General features: G+C 43.1%; 1 long non-coding RNA gene across 1 annotated transcript; it reads right to left on the reverse strand.

Moving 5' to 3' along the window:
* Positions 1 to 764: 764 nt before the first annotated feature.
* Positions 765 to 19,984, reverse strand: LOC109315329. The gene is made up of 3 exons (XR_002102479.1): positions 19,975 to 19,984; positions 13,338 to 13,340; positions 765 to 852 (listed from the first exon to the last, which is right to left on the reverse strand). It is a non-coding gene; the product is annotated as an uncharacterized LOC109315329 (long non-coding RNA).
* Between the last annotated feature and the right edge of the window lie 160 nt (positions 19,985 to 20,144).

The raw sequence follows: 20,144 nt of genomic DNA on the forward strand, positions 1-20,144 counted from the left end.
GGTATTTTGGCCAAATTTTTTTTTTTGGCCAAACCTAGGTTATCCTTAATCTCTAGCCTAACTATCTTATGGCTCCACTTTTATTTTTTCTTTTTTTTGTTTGTGCAGTAGAAGAACCTGATATTCTTTTTTTAATATACTACATACTATCTAGCTCAGCTTGTTTTTTGGTGATTCTCACTTCACTCCTATACTTCTTGACCTCTAAACCATAACTTTCTTTGTTGATCAGTCTTCACCCCCCCCCCACAGCTTATTGGTTAATTCTATTATCCTTCTTGAGGTGGCTATATCTCAACCTAGTTCTGGAGACCCTTTCTATAAGACTTTTCCAATACAGATTCTTGATTGTTTTACCACGTTTGACATGAAGAAATTCCAAACCTCCTCATACACAAATTGGCACCAAGAGCCAATAAAGACCATTTCCACCAATGACTGGCTACCACCCTAAATGGTTTCCATCCATCCTGTAGTTAACCACCTGACTTCCCAATTCTGGTATTCATCTGGTAGAAAAGCAGAATTATCTCCTTCACTTTCTTTGCTGCAAGACAAACAGTTTCCCACAGGTGGAAGCAATGCCTTCTTCTGAGTTGATGTAATACAAGTTGAAGGAGAAAGGGCCCAATCCAGACATCTCTCCTTTGTCCCTTATACTCTGGCAAGGGTCTTTCTGAAGCTGAGAACTCATGGTAGAGGTGATATCTTTTATTAGACCAACTAGATTTTTGCAAATAAAGAGTTGGTTTTGAAAAAAAAATCTAGTTGGTCTAATAAAGATATCACTTCTACCATGAGTTCTGATTCCTTTTGCCTCTAGACCAATATGGCTCCAACCTGGATACCTTTCTGAAGTTCAGTACTTGCCTCAGTCTGTACACGTTATATGTGAGAATGAGGAAATTAGAACCAGAAATGGACACCATGGCTTGGCATGCACTTTTATTTTCCAAAGTGTCTGCTTGAAAGTGTTAAAAGGTCTTAAAACCAAATTCCTGAAGCCCTCGAGGTTTAACTTTCTAAGTGTTCAGCACATAATGTGCATTCAAAATTGTGTGCTCTTTGGAAAAATAGTTCTTTAAGATACTAGAGCCAAATTCATCCTGGGTGCAACTCTACTTGAATTATACCAGGGATAAATTTGGTCCATTGCTACATCTGAGGTCAAAGTTGCACAGCAGAGGCTATAATGGGATGTCTCAAGAGGCCCTGGATGGAATGACAGTCTTGCTCTGTACATCTGGGTGTGTTATTTCTTATATAAGTTTCAGAATGTTCAATCTATTAAGCAATTTGATTAGCCAAATGCCCAAGAGTGCTCTTCGAATGAGCGTGGAGACAACGGTATGACAGGAATGTGGAACAGATTTAAGCAGCCCATCAAGTTACTATATGTACGGTCTGAGAGTACGCAACTTAATGCGATACGTATTATGGAGGTACAGAAGGCATTCCTTCTCCTAGCTTGTCCTCTCTTCCCCTTTCTGGGCTAGCTTCCCCAAAGGGATTAAGGACTGATGTTTACCAGTTTATACTCTTCTAGCTTAAGTGTCCTTCTTGCTATTCATTCTTTAGGTATTTTAAAAATGTACCGAGCCATTTCAGTCAAATTCCTGATAACTTCTCTATTTGTGAAGAGCTGGCAGGGAGCAGATGACGCTTCAGCCTGACATTTATGAAATGGCAGCTTCCCTGTAAATACAACGTTCTGCAATTAATCACTCCTATTATTTGCAGAATGCTGAACAGAGATAAGTAAACAGGAAAATATAGCCTTGCTTTTCTTTCTTGACCAACCTAGCCTGTCCTCCTTCTCTGTGTCCTTTCTCTCTCTCCCAGGTTTCTTCCCCCAGCAGTTGCCCTTCATGATGTCTTCTATCCTTCTCCTCCAGCAGTTCTCTTCAGTTTCAATTTCTAGTGATTTCTTTGTGCGTGGGTTTTTTTGTTCGTGAGGCTTTCTTTATAATTCACCGATCAATTAATTCAGTCAGATTTTTTTTTTTTTTTTTAAGGCCGGAGGGATCATGCCCTTCATTTTAGTGCAATCCCTTCCATAATCACTCAGAAAGAGTCTTTGAATTGTGTTTGTGCATAAAAGCCATTTTCCTGAGGGAAGTGGAGTGTATCTTTTAGAGAGCCATTCAATCTTCATTTAAAACCTTGAAGGGCTGCAGAATCTACCACTTTTCATTGTAATACGTTCCTGTGGTTGATTACATTGTTAAAAAAATTGGCATCTTCTTTCCACTGGGATGTCACTGGAATAGTGCTAAGGCTTAGGGCTCAATGTTATCTCATCCTAGTGTCCACTGGGCATCTCTTTAATAGGGGCATGAGTGACTGGTGCCTCCTGAATGTGGTGGGGTGCCTGCAGAAGCTGCCAATGGCAGCAGCCCTGTTGGGGGAGCACCAGCCCTGCCGACAGGATCGGTGTTGGCCATCAGGGGGCACATGCACCCCCTACCAGTCGTCTATGAATAGGGCATACACTTATGCATGCGTGCGTGTGTTGATCTGACAGAGAAGAGATCTCAGTGCTTCCTGTTCTAGTGTACAAAATACAAGGAAGTGAGAGAGAGAGAGATTTCCTTACATTATAAAGAGCCATTAAAGGCATCTCATTAAAATCGAATGAGGAAAACCATGCCTGACTCTAGAAGATGGGCAGCAGAGGTGATATGGCACTGGACAGCCATGAGTACTATACAGTAGATCGATAATGGCAGACCTAACTTTCCTCTACAGACACCCAATGGGTCTGTCTTTTTCTTAACCCTTATAGACCTTCTCCGTCTGATATAATGTTCTGGTCTTCATTACCTAAGGATTCTTTAATTTATTTCTGACAATCTTTAATATATTTCTCCCCACCATACTCCTGTGAGAGATGGGAGGGTAGCCCTGCTGAGCTTCAGTTCCCTATCAAAATAAGTGATTTGCCCAAGGTCACGGATGTAGTCGTCAATCAGTAGCAGATCAGGGAGTTGAACGAGGTCTCCTAAGTCACAGACTATCCCTCTCGAGCCCTAGATCGCTGTCTGCCCACATCATACCTTATTGCTGTTTCAGTAACATCTTGGTGCATTTGGGTGAAATGTGTGCAGGCGTGTGTACGTGTAACACAGAGGGCGGGTTTGCTGTTCTTCTGTTTCTCAGGTAGGAAGGAGCTGGATATTTGCCCTGAAGTTTGCTTGGATAAGCAGAAGCCTTTGTGTGTCTGAACAAGTCTGATGAATTCCTCATCCCTCTTCCCTGTACTATATCGACTGTCTGACATTCTTTGCATATAAACAGTAAACAGCCTGTTATTATCCTGGCATGCTTTGAATAACTGTGGCTATTTTTTTTCTCTTCCCAGAATTCTAAAAAGGCAAAAAATTCCATGCGGTTTCTGAGTCAACTTTTCTCTCTCTCTCTTTCCCACCACCTCTGTGACCTTGAAAAACCAGGCAGACAAGCTTTATTGGTCTCTCCTCAATTATACTCCTGATACCACTCGGCTCATCTTACCCATCTTGCTACACTGAGGAGGGACCTTTAGGGCCCTTGCTAATCAACAGCCAAAAACTGCCGTTGGCTTTGGAACAAGGATGTGGCCCTTACATTGTTGGATCAAGGTGGGCTACTATTACCCGTATGTGCAAATAAGGTTGTGGGGAGACTGCTGCACTTCCAAGTCTGTGGAGGGGGTGGCTGTGAACAAAGGTGGGACACCTCTACTCTCAAGGTCTCAATTCAAGAATGCATGTAAGCACATGCTTACAGACTGCGGAATCAGGCTCCTCGCACATTTGCAGAACTGATTTTTAAAAGAGGGCTCACGCCCATGTTTAGGAGCAGAAAAAAAGCTATAATTGTCAAATCAGTTGCTTATTGTGAACGATTCACTCAGCTGTGTGTTGACAACCTAGGTGAATTAGGCACCTAACTCCATCTGAGTTGGGTCCCTAACTCCCCTGAAAATCCCAGCCACAAGGTCTGTGTACTTGCAGGTAATTGCATAATTCTCCATGTATCCCCCTTCAGTTTTTCTGGCAGTACTGACATCTCTTCCTCTAGTGCCCTCTCCCTTTCTGTGTCTTCGTGTTCCTATAATATATGTTGAGACACCACCTCATTTTGGGCAAGGATATTTCCAGATGTTTGATTTCAACTCAAGAATGCCCTTGCAGAAATACACATCCACTGCCTTAGGGCTACTGTTTAGTATTTGTATTCTGTGCGTCACTGCCGGGAGCAGGTTGGGTGGGAGGGAGGTCCCTCGTGTGCTGCATGTGTTGGGGACCCTATGCTTTGACTGTGTGCACTTGCATGGATCAGGTATCCTGAATCCAAGTCATGTGTGACAGCAGGCTGTGTGCATTCAGGTCACTGTAGCTGGTATTGTCTTGGTGCCTCCAAGTCATTTATATATACCAGAAGTTCTGTGCTCTTCTTGCATGCGTTTATGGATTTGGCCTGCCGCCTGCACATGTTCAGGTCACTTGGGTCAGGGGCCCAGCCAGCTGCTTGGGAGCATCAAGCCTCATGAATATCTGGCCAGCTACTTCTGCATCCCACATACAAGTTGTCCATAGCCAGATCTGCAAACACCCAAACCCCAGCTTGGAGACGCATGAGATCTGCCCACTGCAAACATGTTTTCTTTGCCAGCGTGTTACTTCACATGGCAAATGAGTCAGTCCTCTCTTGCCTTGAGCAATGGTATGTGGGTCACTCTGGGCCTCATTGCACATTCCTCACAGCTGGGAGTCATTACTGAGTCACTGCTGAGGTGGAAAGATTAGTTATGGACAGATTCTTTCCTCCTCTTCCTCATATTCAGAGATATGGAGTAAGCGCCACCCCTCCCTGCATGTGGATGACAGAGCCTGCCTGTGCTGCCTCTGATGTTCCCAGGCAGCTTTGATACCACTTCCCACAAAAAAGGTTCGTGAGATGCTGATTAACGCTAATACCATGATTCCCCTCCCTTCGGCTCAGCTTGGTCACAAGCCATGGCCACGGCCAACCAGCTGGCTGCCAGTGCATGGCAGAATGATCATGGAGATGTGCCGGAAGTGGCATACTTTCCAGTCCCGCCCATCTGTGGGAAACTGCAAATACCCATGATTATTTACTTCTCACAGGTACTTTCCATCACTGGATACATATTTCATTAGTTGGATTGCTCACAGATTTCAAATACATGTGGCAAGGTTCATTAAAATGCTGGCAAATGTAACTAGGTTATGTCAGTAGATATATGGCCTTGTGTATTCAGTGCTCAACATGTAGGGGGAGGACCTTCAGCTGGCATAAAATCAGCCTGGATCCACTAAAATCAAGGGAACTATGCACATTTCTGCCAGCAGAGGATCTAGCTGACAGTACTGATATGCATCAAGGCAAATTTATCCACCCCAGGTGCCATTCCCATGACTTGGTGCAGGACCTTCAGCAATGAAATTGGCCTGTTAAATCTTAGACTGTGTGGGGGGGAAGAGGGAAGAAAATAGATGCTTTATATATGGTCCCATATAATATATTGGAAGTCCCAAACATATAGGAAATGCTTTCTTATGCAACAGTTTCCCTGTTTTGATTACTGCCCATATAAGTGATGCCCACTGCTCTCAATGATATTCTTGTGTTATGCCTGAGAAGCAGTGCTCCAAACTGTGCTCTGCAAAACCAGGTGCCCCTTGCAGCAGATTAGTGAACTGGCCTCTGAGATCACTGTCAGGATTCTTTGCCCTTTCATCTCTCATTTGGGTCCAGATTCATCCTTTGGTGGTTTAATCCTGAGAAAATGGTTGGGATACTTCAAACGTTAGCCATAGGGTGATACAAAATGTCTGTTCATTGTATGCAGCCCCACCCAGTCTGGCAGGGAAGATGAGCCATTTTGGGGGGGTATGTACACAGCACAGAGGCTGAGCTTCATCTTGAAGAGACCATTCAGACAGATATTTCCTGGAATCACCAAGGTCTTCCCAGAGGTCCCAAGCCTCACTGTTATAGGATTGGATTTTGATTCATGAGTAGGGCTAGTTGAACACTTCTTACTAAAAAGTTTTCTCATTAAAAGGGCCTGGTCAAACAGCAGCTTTTTGGCTGTTTTCACAATGGGCAGTGGCTTCAGCACAGCCTAAAAGTGAAAAGCAGAGACAGAAATTGCTTATGCCTCATTTCCATTTTAATTAAGCAACCAAATGTGCATTTTCCCCAACCCTCTTGCATATTTTTATCTTCCTCTCTCTTTTTACTGGTGGGTGGGGAGGTGAAGAGTAGAGAGGAAAAATGGCAAAAGGAGGGAGGAAACAAAGAAAGGGGACCCCAAAACCTTGAGAGGGTTGGTTTTTAAAAAGTAAATTGAATAATGGGCCCGGACACATGAGCTTGACACTCTTGTGATTATACAGCATTTTTAATATTTTTGTATACCGGCCTAAATTACACTGGGATCTCAAGGGGACGGATGTCCTCTCTCCCAGGGCAGTTGCCTGCAGTAGGCTTTTTTTAACCACCTCAACCTTAGGTGGGGGAGAGCAGGTAATAGGGGTCACCAGTCCTGTTTTCTACCTGATCCACTGGTCCTGTTTTTAAACACTTTGTACCATATCCATTCCTGAGCCAGGAGTGGACAGCAAAAAGTCCTGTTTTTCAGTTAATTGGCAGAAATGTATGTCAATCGCTTGCCCTTGTGAGTCTATTGGCTGTGTCTGGAGGTAGGACAGTGCACAGCCAGGAGGAGAAGTGTTACCAGCCAGCCAGGGAGGATGGAGGTAGCCTTGCCCCTCACTGCTGATTGGCCAAGGGGCCTGACGGCCGTCACTGCTGATTGGCCAAGGGGCGGTCCAGTATTCTGAGGATGCATCAGTGGCCACCCTAACTTTGGGGAAGTGGCAAACACACACTATGAATATTAGTTTAAGTTAAACTGGTATAATTTTATTCTTAATTTTTTCCAAGATAATTCTCTCCTCAATTCAGATAAGTTACAATGGTGTAGGGTTTCATGTCATACCCATACTTGGGTTTTTTTTTAATGCTGGGGTAAATTGTGAAATTTCCCACAGGACATCAGAATATTTCAGTCTAAAGATGATAGAGATTTAGTATTTCAATGGAAAGATGATGGTTTTTTGCCAAGGAAAAATCTCTAGGAAAGGGGAAGGGAGGGAATGTTGGTATCAAGTTGTTTATCTCATAATGCTCCATATAGATGGACCCCAAAGGGAGAAGTGAATGGAGCAAGGGAAAGGGAAGAGGAAAAGACTGGTGAAGGGAGGAGGAGGGAAAGGAGATGCAAGAGGAAGAGCCAGCAAAGAGGAAATGAGGAAAGGGAGAGGGAAGGAAGAAGAGAGAAGGTGAGAAGCCTTCTTGAAAGTCACTAAATTTGCCAGGTTCATCTGGTCAAGGCTTTTGCATCCTGGCCCTCTGCAGTAATTGCATGAAACAAAGCTTGCAGGGCTGTCTGACCTTAGGGATGATGCAATTTAAGCCCAGTAAGTACTTTATATAACCCAGGGCAGGGTGGGGAGAACTAGCATCCTCTGACCCAGCTCAGGGAAGGAGCCCTTCAGGGGAACTTGTGGCCTGGTAAAGAGAAGCCCAACTGAGTAAACCCTTGTGTGCACCTATCTGAAACCTTTGGAGCCCCCCCAGAGACAGGTTGGCATAAGCGTCTGAGTAGGGGACTGAATCCATGTCTTTAGTCATGTCATTTACCTCTGCTGTACTTCAGCCTCCACACCTGCAATTCTGACGGAGAACAGGCCCCAGTTCTGATCTAATTCACACTAGTGTTACTTGAGATGGTGGGAAGACCCAAGGCACCTGAATAAGACTCTAGGCACTTAATTCCCCTGGAACCATTGCTTAGGTTGACTTCCCCTGGTTAGACCCCAGGTGAGGAATACCTGTGCAGACTCTTGAATCCCTCTGTGATCAGGACAGCCCTTCAGCTCATTCTTAATCATCCACATGCTTAAAAATAGGTAGAGGTGCTGATGAATTGGGCCTTTGAGTTGGAACATGTTAATCTGTTCATTTCAGAAACACTACATTTTAATTTCCCTGGGGCTTAAGAAGGGATTCTGACTTGGAAAGGGAGACCTATAATTAGCCAACTTAATTTTGAAACACTGTTGGCAATTGCAGTGCAAAAAACCAAAAATCAATATTAAAAAAATCTGTCATGGTTTATGCCCTTTAAGTCACCTTTAAGTATTTGTTTCCAATTAACTTTATAGAAGCCAAGAAAAGGCACTGAAACTACCACTGAAGGGATAAAAAATGTAGCCAGAGCTGTTCTCAAGCACCAACCCCAATTTTTAAGTAGCTGATACGATAAGCAATGGAATAATTGGCGATGTTGCAATTTATACTGTCAACATAGGCTTGGAATGAAATGAACAATCACTAAACACCTCTCTTACAGTAATTATTTCCATTTGAAGGCTCTGGGAAATGACACTGCCTGGATTTATGTTTGGAAAAAAAATCCCCAGTGAAGACGTCCAAAAGGATAGCATTATTTACTTTGAACTCCTGTTTCCCAGCTTGTATTGGTTGACTATACCACCTCATTGTGGGGCTAATAAGCCTAAGTACCGACATTTAAAAGATGGGTTCTATTTGACAAGTTTATGTGCATCTACACGACCTCTCCCACAGCCAACAACTGCTTTTCCATTCTTTCTGACACACTTCACTAACAAAGCGAAGAAAAATAACTAATTATTTCCAGCTCTGCAGAAACAGCAGAAGAGCCAGTGACAATATATTACAAAGAACGGCATATAAATGTATCTGATCTAAAAAGCTCCTTCGTGGAAAACCTTCAGGTTGTGGAGACCAAAGGATCCAGAAATCTTTCCAGAAAAAAAAAAAAGCTAATAACCATTAAAACACAGGGTGTGTTGCATAGAGGAACCAGCCATTGTAAAACAAAGATGAACCAGCCACAAACTTAACATCAGCACAACACTGTAAAATATATGAAAAGCTACATTCATTGGCTGACAGACATGAAAATAAAATGCAAAGAAGCTGGAGGAGTTGAGTAACTTCTAGCCTTTAAACAGGTTCTGCAAAGTGAAAAGGCCAAAGTTTCTATGCAGCAACCAAAGGAGAAAATATCTAACAAGAATCAAAGCCTGGAATTCAAAGTCAGAAAAATATTCAGCCTGGAAATAAGACATGACTTCAGCAGTGATGGTAATGGTCAACTCCTCATCACTCAAAAGTCTCTGAGTGAACTCTTACCCTTATAAAAGGAACAGGGAATTCACACTTTTAAAGCAAGATGGAAATATCTTTCAAAAGAAATGCTCTTGCCCCAGAAGTTATCACTTGAGATGGTGTTGCTGGAGTAGCAGGGCCGAACACATCTCTCCTCTACAGGAATTGTGCATAAAATTCTGTGGCCTGCATTATGCAGCAAGCTGGACTAAACAATCATAGTAGTCCTTTCCAGCCTTGAAATCTATGAATCAAGCATGCTTTTCCTAACTACACACAGTAGCCTCTGTGCCTGTCCTGAAAATGAAAACAGATCTGACGTGAGCAACCATGGCAAACGTGCTACAGAGAGATTGTGTGTTTACATGACCTTGGAAAGAGGGGAAAGTTTTTGAGGTTGACGGAGCCAGGTATTTTGGAGATATCAGAGTTGGAGGAAAGGTTGTTTTTGCACTTACTGAAAAAGAGGTTGGTTTTTCTTTTTAAATTTATTTTTATTTTGAAACATCAACTATCCAATACAGAGTTGGTCTCAGAATGCCCTGTTTCTTTTATTGATTTGGCTGTAATGAGGACTGCTGTCTTCTGTGTATTTATTTTGGAAGGTTGAGTCATTCTGGAGAGAGAAACAAACTATGGCCGTGATCCAGCAAAGCACTTAAGCACACGCTTAACTTTGAGTCTGAGAGTGGCCCCATTGAAGTCCAAAAGTCTACTCGCAGCCCTAAAGTTACATACGTTCTTAAGTGTTTTGCTGGAGCAAAGCCTGTGCACGAGCTTGTCGCAGTCCAAGGGGTTACTCGGAGATCTCAGAGTGACCCACTGGCTTCCCATAGAATCTGCTATTCAGTTAAAAAACAGCCAGCCAGCTGCTCATTTAAAAACAGCCATACAAGCGCACTCCACATTGGGGAATTGCTGAAACCAAATTTTGATAGACCCTCTGTTCCCAAGGTTCACAAATTCTGGTGAGCTGTTTTTCAGGCTAAGAGGCTGCTGCTTTCATAAGAAAAAAAAATGTTTTAACGAAGGCTAGCTGTTTGCCTTCATATTTGGGATTTGCATTTAGCTATGACAAGTATGTACTTTGGAGTGAACACCAAAAAATTGTCTTGGAAAAACAAGTAGAAGAAGAAATCCATCATGTATTTTTGCTGAAATATTTATAATATGACTAGTATTTAAACGACACAGTTGGGAAAGCAGTCCTGCAGAGTAAACTGATGGCTTCAAAACCAAGTCCTTTAGCCCATGCTCAGGGCATGAAGGCAAAAGACTGAGGAAGCCAAAAAGAGCTGAGGAGCTCCAGGGCCTGAGGGAGAAGAGGGCTTTTCTCTGCTTAGTCTCGGCTAGAAGTGTCCTGTGGTAGCAGGCCTCACTTAAAAGCACTTCCAAGAGAGATGTGAAAAGGCATTCTGAGAAGGGAAGGAAAGTAACAGTCTCTGACATTTTAGAAATAGTATTTCAACAAAGACTGTGGTTGAGGGACCTCAGGTGTTAAAGTGCAGATTTCTTGGGCACTGAACAACTTACTGAAGGTGATGGAAAACATCTGACTGTTCAGGAGCTTTCTGTTCAGGAGTGTAAGGATATATCTTGCATCTACCAAGGAATGTACAGTACCATGAATCTGGGAAATGCTGTGGCTGGTATCAGGGGAAGTGTCTGAGTTGGTACCTAAAATTGTTTTTAGAAGAGGGAGAACGGAGATGGTGTTGGGCTACATAAAAACCTGCTGCTAGATCATGGATGAATACTGCTGACAAATGGACACAAGATCAAAACCCAAATACAGCTTGTATGTTCAAGTCTGGGGACAGAGCCAGGCCTGAGATGACAGAGTAAGCTCGCCAGCCAGGAATGAATTCTCAGTTGAGAGTGGACATGGAGCAGTACAAAGAGTGTCGTGATCAAAGATCAGAACCGGGGTGATCCAGGGGGTGCATCGGTGCACTTGCACTCCCCTTTGATTCCTGCTGCACCTAAAGTTTAAAACCAGCTGCCTGGCAGTGGCAGCAGCATTTCTAGTCAGGCCACACTGACTGAGTCACTTGACCTCATGGTTCATTACAGTCTGCCTGAATCACGGCCCTCTCTCCTTTTTAATGGTCTTGATGTTCTGCCACTCAAGCTCTTCTTTCCTCTGCAGTTTGCGGTTTGCTAGCTGCTTCTGGTAATGGAGTTCCTATTTCACAGCCCTGCAGACTGTTTAATTTTAACTCTAGCTAAAACCATCAATTTAGGAGTGGAAACACTAACTTGGGTAGAAATAACATTTAGTGAAGCATTGGATGCACCATCAAGATGCTCAAGAAGAGTGGATTTATGAAACTGAAAGATCTGTATTTAATTCTAATAACTACAAAACTAAAGAAACACCACACTTGAATTATTTGTGCCTAGTTTGTTGTATTTTTTTAATAAATGATATAGCAAAGTAATGTACATTCTAATGAAGTTGTATTTGTTTTTGCTTTGATCTTAAATTTAAATAATATAGCCCTTGGCCCCTAACATATAAGGAAAGCTTCTAGGGTTTTTTTTACTTGGAGAAAAATATGTGCTCTTAAATGCAGTGATGTTCCATACCATCTGCACCCCTCTTTTCAAAACCCTATATCCTCCCATGGGGAAAATAAATCTGTTCACTTGTCATGGAAGGACATACCCGAGAGTCTTAAAAGAGCTGGCAGACATCATAGCATGCCCTGTTGCCAAGATATATGAAAGCTTGTGGTGCTTGTGTGATGTACCAGAAGACTGGAAAAGAGCCAGCGTGGTCCCAAACTTCAAGAAAGGGAAGAAAAATGATCCAGGGAATTGCAGACCTATCAGTCTGACGTCCATTCCTGGAAAGATCTTGGAGAAAATTATCAAAGGGTCCATCTGCAACAGGCTAACAGAAGGCAACCTACTGAATGCCAGCCATCATGGTTTTATTACTGGAAGGTCTTGCCTGACCAACCTCATCTCCTTCTATGAACAGGTGATGCATTGCCTGGACAAGGGAGACGAGGTTGATGTCATTTATCTGGACTTCAGGAAGGCCTTTGACTTGGTCTCCATGATGTCCTCGTGACCAAGCTGGGGAACTATGGCCTTGACCATCTCATGGTTCAATGGCTGGGGAACTGACTCCAATTAGTACCCTTTGGGTCCGACCCTGATGGGAACAAATCAATGTGCCACAAGATTACCTGTAGAGTCCCCCAGGGCTCAGTGCTCAGGCCAGTACTCTTCAATATCTTCATTAATGACCTGGATTCAGGCATCGGATGCAGACTGGCAAACTTTGCGGATGACACTAAACTGTGGGGGAAGGCGGTCACGCTGGAGGACAAGCTGGGAATACAGGCTGACCTGGACACACTTGCAAAGTGGATGGACCAAAGCCTGATGGCATTCAATGTAGAGAAATGCAGGGCACTCCACCTTAAGAGAAAAAAACAGAATCATACTTACAGGCTCAGCAGTGCTACGCTTTTAGCACCATGACCGAAAGGGACTTGGGGGTCTTGATTGACCACAGGATGAACATGAGCTCCCAATGCGATGCACTGGCTGGCAGAGCAAACCAAACTCTGGCATACATCCACCAATGCATCTTGAGCAAAATCATAGATGTCATCCTCCTGCTTTACTCAGCCTTAGTGAAACCACAGCTGGAGTACTGCATCTAGTTTTGGGCCCCCCAATTCAGGAAGGATGTGGATAAGCTTGAGAGTCCAGAGGAGAGTAACCCATATGATCAAAAGCCAAGAGAGCAAACCCTAAGAGGACAGACTGAGGGACAAGGTACTTTTCAGCCTGGTGAAAGGAAGGCTTGGGGGGACTTGGTGGCTGCCTATGACCTATATAAGGGGCATGCATCAGGATGTGGGAGAGCAGTTGTTCACCAGGGCTCCCCAAAAGATAACTAGGCCTAACAGCCACGAACTTCTAGAAGGCCAATTCAGACTCAATATAAGAAAAAACTTCTTCACAGTCTGAGTGTCCAAGAAGGTCTGGAACAGATTGTCCCCAGAGGTGGTGCAAGTACCTAATCTGGACTCATTCAAAAGGCATTTGGATGTTTATCTTGCTGGGATCATCTGATCCCTGCAGACTTCCTGCCTCTGGCAGGGGGGCTGGACTCAATTTCACAAGGTCCCTTCCAGCCCTTAATGTCTAGATGAAATCAAATAGCCACACAGAGCAATAGTAGAAGGCACCGGTCCAAGTTGCAGTGAGACAGAGGCCTTAGGAGGTAGCTACAAGTTTGGGACAGGGTTGGAAATACAATCAAAGACAACTGCAGAGTAGTTGCAGACAGACAGAACATCTAGACACATACAGGCAATACCTGAGCCAGCACTTGGGCTTATGCAGAAGAATTGGAAGAAGTGAGATGTGTGGGCAACAGAAAACCAACAGAACACTACACAAGATAGCAAAGGCATCAGCATGGTAAAAGTAACCCATGGTAACCCAAGTATGAAGTACAAGATTGATTTGAGGACTAACCCAGTTGAAGACCTAAGAGGTTGCAAAGGGCTGGCAGTAAAGTTCATGTCTCTAGAATGAGCTATATTCTATGAATCTCTCAATCCATCAAACCAACAAATGTTTACCCCAAAAACACAAGAGAAACCATTAAGTGGAAAGATGTAGCAACCTGCATGGATTGTGGAGAGAAGCAGAGGGTCCAAAAGGGAAGTGTTTGGAAGAGGTGTCAGGAAGTCGGTCAACATGCGCAGTGCTGTGACAATGGGTCTCTTACTAAAGAGGCAGATGAGGTTTAGAAGCTTAGAACCTGTGTAGTATTACTCAATATAATGTACGCAGAACAGACAAATTGTACCTGCTTTTGGTGGAGAGCCAAGGGTTCTGTGTCTGTGATAGACTCTGGCCAGAGCTTGCTATGTTTATAAAGTCTCAGTGAACTGAACTGACCTATATTTGATAATAATAGCTCCAGAGCATCTGTGACATCCTTCTGAAACCATTTGGCTAGCAAGTTCCCACCATATCAGAAAGGGAGAAGTCTTCAATGAATTTTCCATTCTTACCATTTTTAAGATCAGATTCTAGTTGTGAAACTTCCACTGAAATCGGCGGGAACAGTATATATCTCTTGAAGGCAGAAACTGGCTTTTGGAGTAAGTGCAAAATGAAGATATTGATGATGCTTTTAAAAGCACGAAGTAGCATAAAGACTGCTTTCCAACAAAGCAGCTAAGCATGCAGCTAGACCTGTGTAGTTCCATGACACTCTTGGCTTTAACCTGTGACATTCTGCATCTCCCATAGCTGTGTGAACCTATGCACAGTTGTCCATGCAAGTCTCTCAAATGAGATTGGATCTGACTGCACCAGAGTGCCTATTAGTGGGACCGGGAAAGCCAGCAGTGATGTGGTCTGTAAACCCAGCAAAGCTGGGGGGGGGGTGGAAATTATGGGAACAGTGGAGAAACTAGGACCCTGCAGCGACCAAGGTTGCACGGATAACCAAACAGGGCAGACATGGGCTATGAGAAAAAGATGAAAGGGAGGCTGGGACAGTTCTGGGGCAGAGAGAAGCCTTGTGTCAAGATGGGGTTGGCCTGCACCCTGGGCATCTGCAGTGAAAGTGGAGGTTAGGCTTGTGGTGGGTATGGTAAAACCTAGATTAATGGGTGGAGGCAGGAACCCTCCCTCTGACATGTAGGGTGGCAAGAATGAAGTTGGTTAGAAAACAACCCCAGGGCAGGGACTCTGTAGAGAGGGATGGCCTAAATCCCTCTGGGCATGTCTACACATTCATTAATGCACAGTATTTACTGGGATACAGGTTGTAGTCATATAGGTCTACAGGTAAGAGGAATCAGAACTTGTTATAGAGGTGACTATCTTTTAGACCAGCTAGATAGTTGCAAAATAAAATTATTGATTTGCAAGTTTTCAGGCACATTCATGCTTCTTCAGGCATAGGACAATGCAAAGATTGTAAAATTAAATTTAAATTAAAATATATTAAAAATTAAATAAAAATAAATAAATGCAGTAGTTACAGTGCATTTCATTTATTACTTGTTTAATGAAGTACTAACTAAATGCTCAGTAACTAGAGTTAGTGCATAGTAGTACCAGTGAACACCTTTTTAGTGACAGTACTGTGCAGTAGCATATTAACATTGTCCATGCTGTGACATGCTACTGTGCAGTGTTATTAGGCTACTGCGCATTAAGCATCTTGTGTAGACATGCCCCCTGAGTGTGGCACTAAATGGGCCACAGGGAGTATATCCCTTCCCATCCTAATTAGGTGGTACTGGACTGTGAGCCACGCTGACCTTGCCCAGCCTCTGAAGAGGAAAAACAGAGGCGCAGGGGGACATGGTGTGTAATTTGAAGTTAGCTGCAGGACTGATCATGTGTCCAGATCTAAGCATGTTTTAGCATCCTGCTGGACTGACCAGCTCCCCCGTCCATGGGCTTTGCTTGGACCTGCACAGCCCACATGAAGGACCCAGCTGCTTTGCTGATAGTTGTATCACAATGAAGCGCACAGCCATCCATTCCCAGCTGTGTGAAAACAGATTTAGTGAATTTGAATTCTGCTTTCTCCATTTAACATGCAGCACTACAATGCTGATATCTGTATCCTAGTCCTGAATCAGGAAAGGGCATTGCTATTCAGGACAACAGTTCTTCGTATGTTAGTCATGTAAAACAATATTTATACACATACTTTTTTTTCCCCGCAACACGCCAGAGATCCACCACTTCAGAGCAGACTCGATTAATCAAGTCTCCTCTGCTGCATGCAATTGTATAAGCAGTGAAATGCGCGTCAGCATGGAGAAAATGGTGGCAGTGCACTTTTGAACTAAAGCACCTTCGAGGTGTTTTAGTTCAAAAACGCGCCGCTGCCATTTTCTCAGCACTGATATGCATTTTGCTGCTTATACAACTGCAAGGATTGTAGCGCTGCAGCGCTTGCACACGTAAAAATGCCCTAGGGTGCTAGCTGGCCAAATTTTTTCTAGAAAAAACCTTTTTAAAATGAAAAATACATCTTATGTATTTTTTTTTCCATTTAATTGAATTCAGAAAAAAATTCAACCTTCATTTCTGAGGTTGAAGAAAACAAAGCACAAATATAGGCTGAATTGTTTTGGCATAAAACCTGAAGAAATATTTTTAAAAGTGGCAATGTTTTTCTTTGACAATTTCTGAACAAAACATTTGATTTTTGTTGCTGCCAAAGCATGCTTTGTGCTAATTTAACCTTTTTTAAAGAAAAGGGGGGAGGGAGGGGGAGAAAAGAATTGACATGTTCAGTTCTGCCCAAAATGAATGTTCTTCAGCTTTTGGCTTTCAGAAAACAAACAACCCAAAATCCACAAAAATCTCTTCCCCGTTGACCTAAAATAATTGTAGTTGTTGTTCAATGTATCAATTCAGGCAGTGAATCAAACCACCATTAATTAGCTTTCTTGAATTGTGGGATATAACCCTTGAGCCAAAACTGACTCATTGTTGAAGGCTGATGCTGCTTTGCTTTCCTTTTCCATGTATTTTTCGTGCTCACACTCAGGGCATTAAGAACGCAGTAGTGGTGCTAATGAAGATCAGGCCAGGTTGGCCTGTATTGCCAAGTGCTGGGTGGCAGTTAAATTAACCTGGTAATCTCTAGGGTGCCAAAGGCTTTGTGCAGAAGAGCATGTTAGAGGTGGGTATTAGTCTTACCCCTGGTGGAGGAAATGCCACCAAAAGGTTGTGGAAGTAAAGTCCACTCCATGATAGGATAGGCTGGGCTCTTTAATCCTGGTCCACAGCCAGTCTTGGAATGGAGCCCAGGTAGACAGACATCTGGATGATCTTTGCTCTGGCAGCTCTTGAGGCCGAACTGGTTCCAAATCTACTGGCACCTGCCTTTCCTCGGGATGAAACCAGCACGGCTGAGAGGGGGATATTGGTGTGTGGGCAGTTCAGTGTCTCCATATACAATGCCCAGGCTTTTACACACTGGAGAAATCTCCAGCTTCGCTTTATCTTTCAAGTGAGGATTACATTCAGCAAGCTGATGTCTCACTTGGCATAATTCTTACTGTCTTGTGAGACGGCCAGATGCCTACTACTACTGTGTGAGCACTGCAGATCCCTTCCTCACTTGTTTCCAGTGTTTGGAGCTATGTATTTGAAAGCCACAAGATCAGTGACTCTGACTTGAGCTGTGACTGCTTCCACTTTGAAATAAAAGACTGCACTTCTCTGTACAATAACTGTTAGAGTTGCATGCCAGTGCAAACTTTGATCCTTTGTCCATTAATGGCTTGATCAAAGGGCTTGAATTCTTTGAATTCAATAGCAAGGCATTCATTGACTGCATTTGTACAGGAGCTGGGACTGAGATAAGGAATGGAAAAATTCTGAGACAAAATACATGGAGCTAGCTAAGGGCTTAATTGATAAATTTATATCAATTAAATGAAAATTTAGATAGTATTAGAATGTTGTAAGTCATTAAAAACACATTTGAATCCAGTAATGTAACTAAAGGAGGAGGCTTGACTGGGGCAGTTGTCCTGGGCACTGCCTCTGTGGAAGGTGCAAAAATAGCTATGACCACAGCAGCGGCTGATCACATCACTGCAGTCGGCACTGCGGCAACTTGTGCTGCCCAAGGAATTGCATGGTTGCCCAAGGCACAGAGCTGCCTAGCTAGCTGCGAGCCCTCCTATATGTTCAGATGAAAGCTGGATAGAAACCAGCTACGAAGTGCTTGCATAGTTTCAAGCACCAACTTTGTAGCTGGTTGCCTCTTTTTAGAGCTCGATAGTCATGGTGTGATCATGACTTTGCATGTGGGACTGGTCTAAATGTATTGCACAATTAGCCAGTTAATTGCATAATATATGTAATGTGTTAGCAGGGGCCTGTGTGAATCTAAGGAAATTCAGACTTAAGGCTCCTCACAAAACCTTATCTCTGCTTCTGTGCCCTTCATGACTTTCCATGAAATATGGATATTGTTATGCCATAAATATTATCACTGTTGGAAGCTTTCCACATTGATGACTGTAGAAAAGCTCCCATTGATTTTGATGGGCTTTTGACAAGGCCCATGTCTGCATAAGTTTATAGACACAGAGGTGCTTGAAATAATAAGACAATATTTGTCATGGGACATTTCAACACTGTTTGGTTTTAAGTTACCCATGGAAGTATATATTTTTTTAATTGAATATTGAAAAAATGTCTCTTTTTGAAAGCTAAAAATAAATGTTTTGGGTTTTTTTATTTCATAGAAAAGCACACCTGAATGGCATTTTTGCAGGGCATCCAGTCCAACCCCCTGCCAGAGGCAGGATCATCCTATCTAAACTAGCCTATACAAATCTACTGTCAAACCTGTAAGTAAAGCTACACAGTCAACCCTGACAACCACAAGACCTGAACCTGCCACAGGTCATGCAGGGGGACAGTGGTGGCCAATGTCCTGCTGCCACAACAGCAGTTAAAATAAACTCAAGAGATCCAAGGAAGAGGGCCTTGCCCCCTGCTACAGAGGAAGGCAAAACCCCCCACAATCTGGCAATAGGATAAAATGCTTTCCTGACCCAAAAGATGACGACTGTTCTGACCTTGAGCAAAGGGCCAAGGTTCCTCTAGCCAGGAGCCTTGGAATTTAAATCCCAGCAGGAGCACTGGCACAGCCCAGTCAAAAACCCCAACCTTGGCTGCAGACAATTCCCATTGTGACTTTCCAGTGGAGATTTCAATGAAATCTTGTAATTTCTTTGCAAATGTATCTTTCTTCCCCTAACAAAATGCCCCAAAATGAAAAACATGCATTCCAAGGGCTTTATTTTTTCTAGGTTTTGCCTTAAAAGATGGGAAAGGGGATGATAAAGGTGAGGAAAGAAAATTCCCTCAAAATGATTTTTTCCCCAAAACTTGAAAGAAATAGAGTCATTAAACTGTTAAATTAAAAAGTGTATTGCATTTAAAATAGGGTAATTTGGGGATTTACAGCATTTTAGTTTAAAAAGTATGTTGCCCAACTCTATGTAGAAGTCAGTTTGATTCTTTATGAGCACATGCTTAACCATCTTGCTGGTTCAGGTTCTAAAAGAGTACAAATGAAACTATAATACATTCTACACACGTGCCACCGTGTACCCGTTGATATCTTCAGCAGAGCAGTGTAGTGACGATAGGTCAATAATGCATCACCTGGGTTTTTTTGTTTGTTTGTTTGTTTTTGGAGAGTCGTGGCCCCTGAGGCATAAGAACAAAGTTGGGATTTTTTTGTGAAATGTCCACTGTGGCTTGTCCTCCTGTTGGGTATAGGTAGAGGCTAGGAGCATTGAGGGTCCTGCTGACTAGTACTGGTGTCAGGAGAGGAAAGGGTTTGAGAGAACTAGTTGGAAGGGCATGGAAGTTGCACGTTCAAACCTCTGAGGCTTGGACACCTAATGCATTTCCTCCAAATAATCAGCCCTTACACCCATGTAAAAACCAAGATGCATAACATACTGCTTTACACTGGTGTAACTTGGACCTGTTATAGAATTACCATGGTGAGAATCGGAGGTAAGGTAGTCACAGTGAAGAAATGTCCTATGTCTACAGGTTATCTTGGGGTCCCTGCAAGAGAGGCATGGAGAAATCCTTGACTAGCTGCCTACCTGTCCACTCTGGATCCTAGTGCAACATACCCCAGTTTACAAAAGCTGCGTAAATGACACCAACGTAAACGTATTGTATGTTTAGGACCTTCGATACAGTTTAAGTCCTAATGATCAGTTTCTTTGCTCCAAAATGGCAGCATTTGCTGTGCTAAAGAAAGTAAGATCTAGTAAAGGTTGCTCCCTTAAGAGTTAACTGCCCAAGTGAATGCATTCTGCCAGGACAGGATGAGCTGAGTTTCAAAGTTTACTGTAGAT

This window comes from Crocodylus porosus, unplaced genomic scaffold (assembly GCF_001723895.1).
Source record: "Crocodylus porosus isolate Cpor-Errol unplaced genomic scaffold, CroPor_comp1, whole genome shotgun sequence".
NCBI classification, from domain to species: Eukaryota; Metazoa; Chordata; order Crocodylia; family Crocodylidae; genus Crocodylus; species Crocodylus porosus.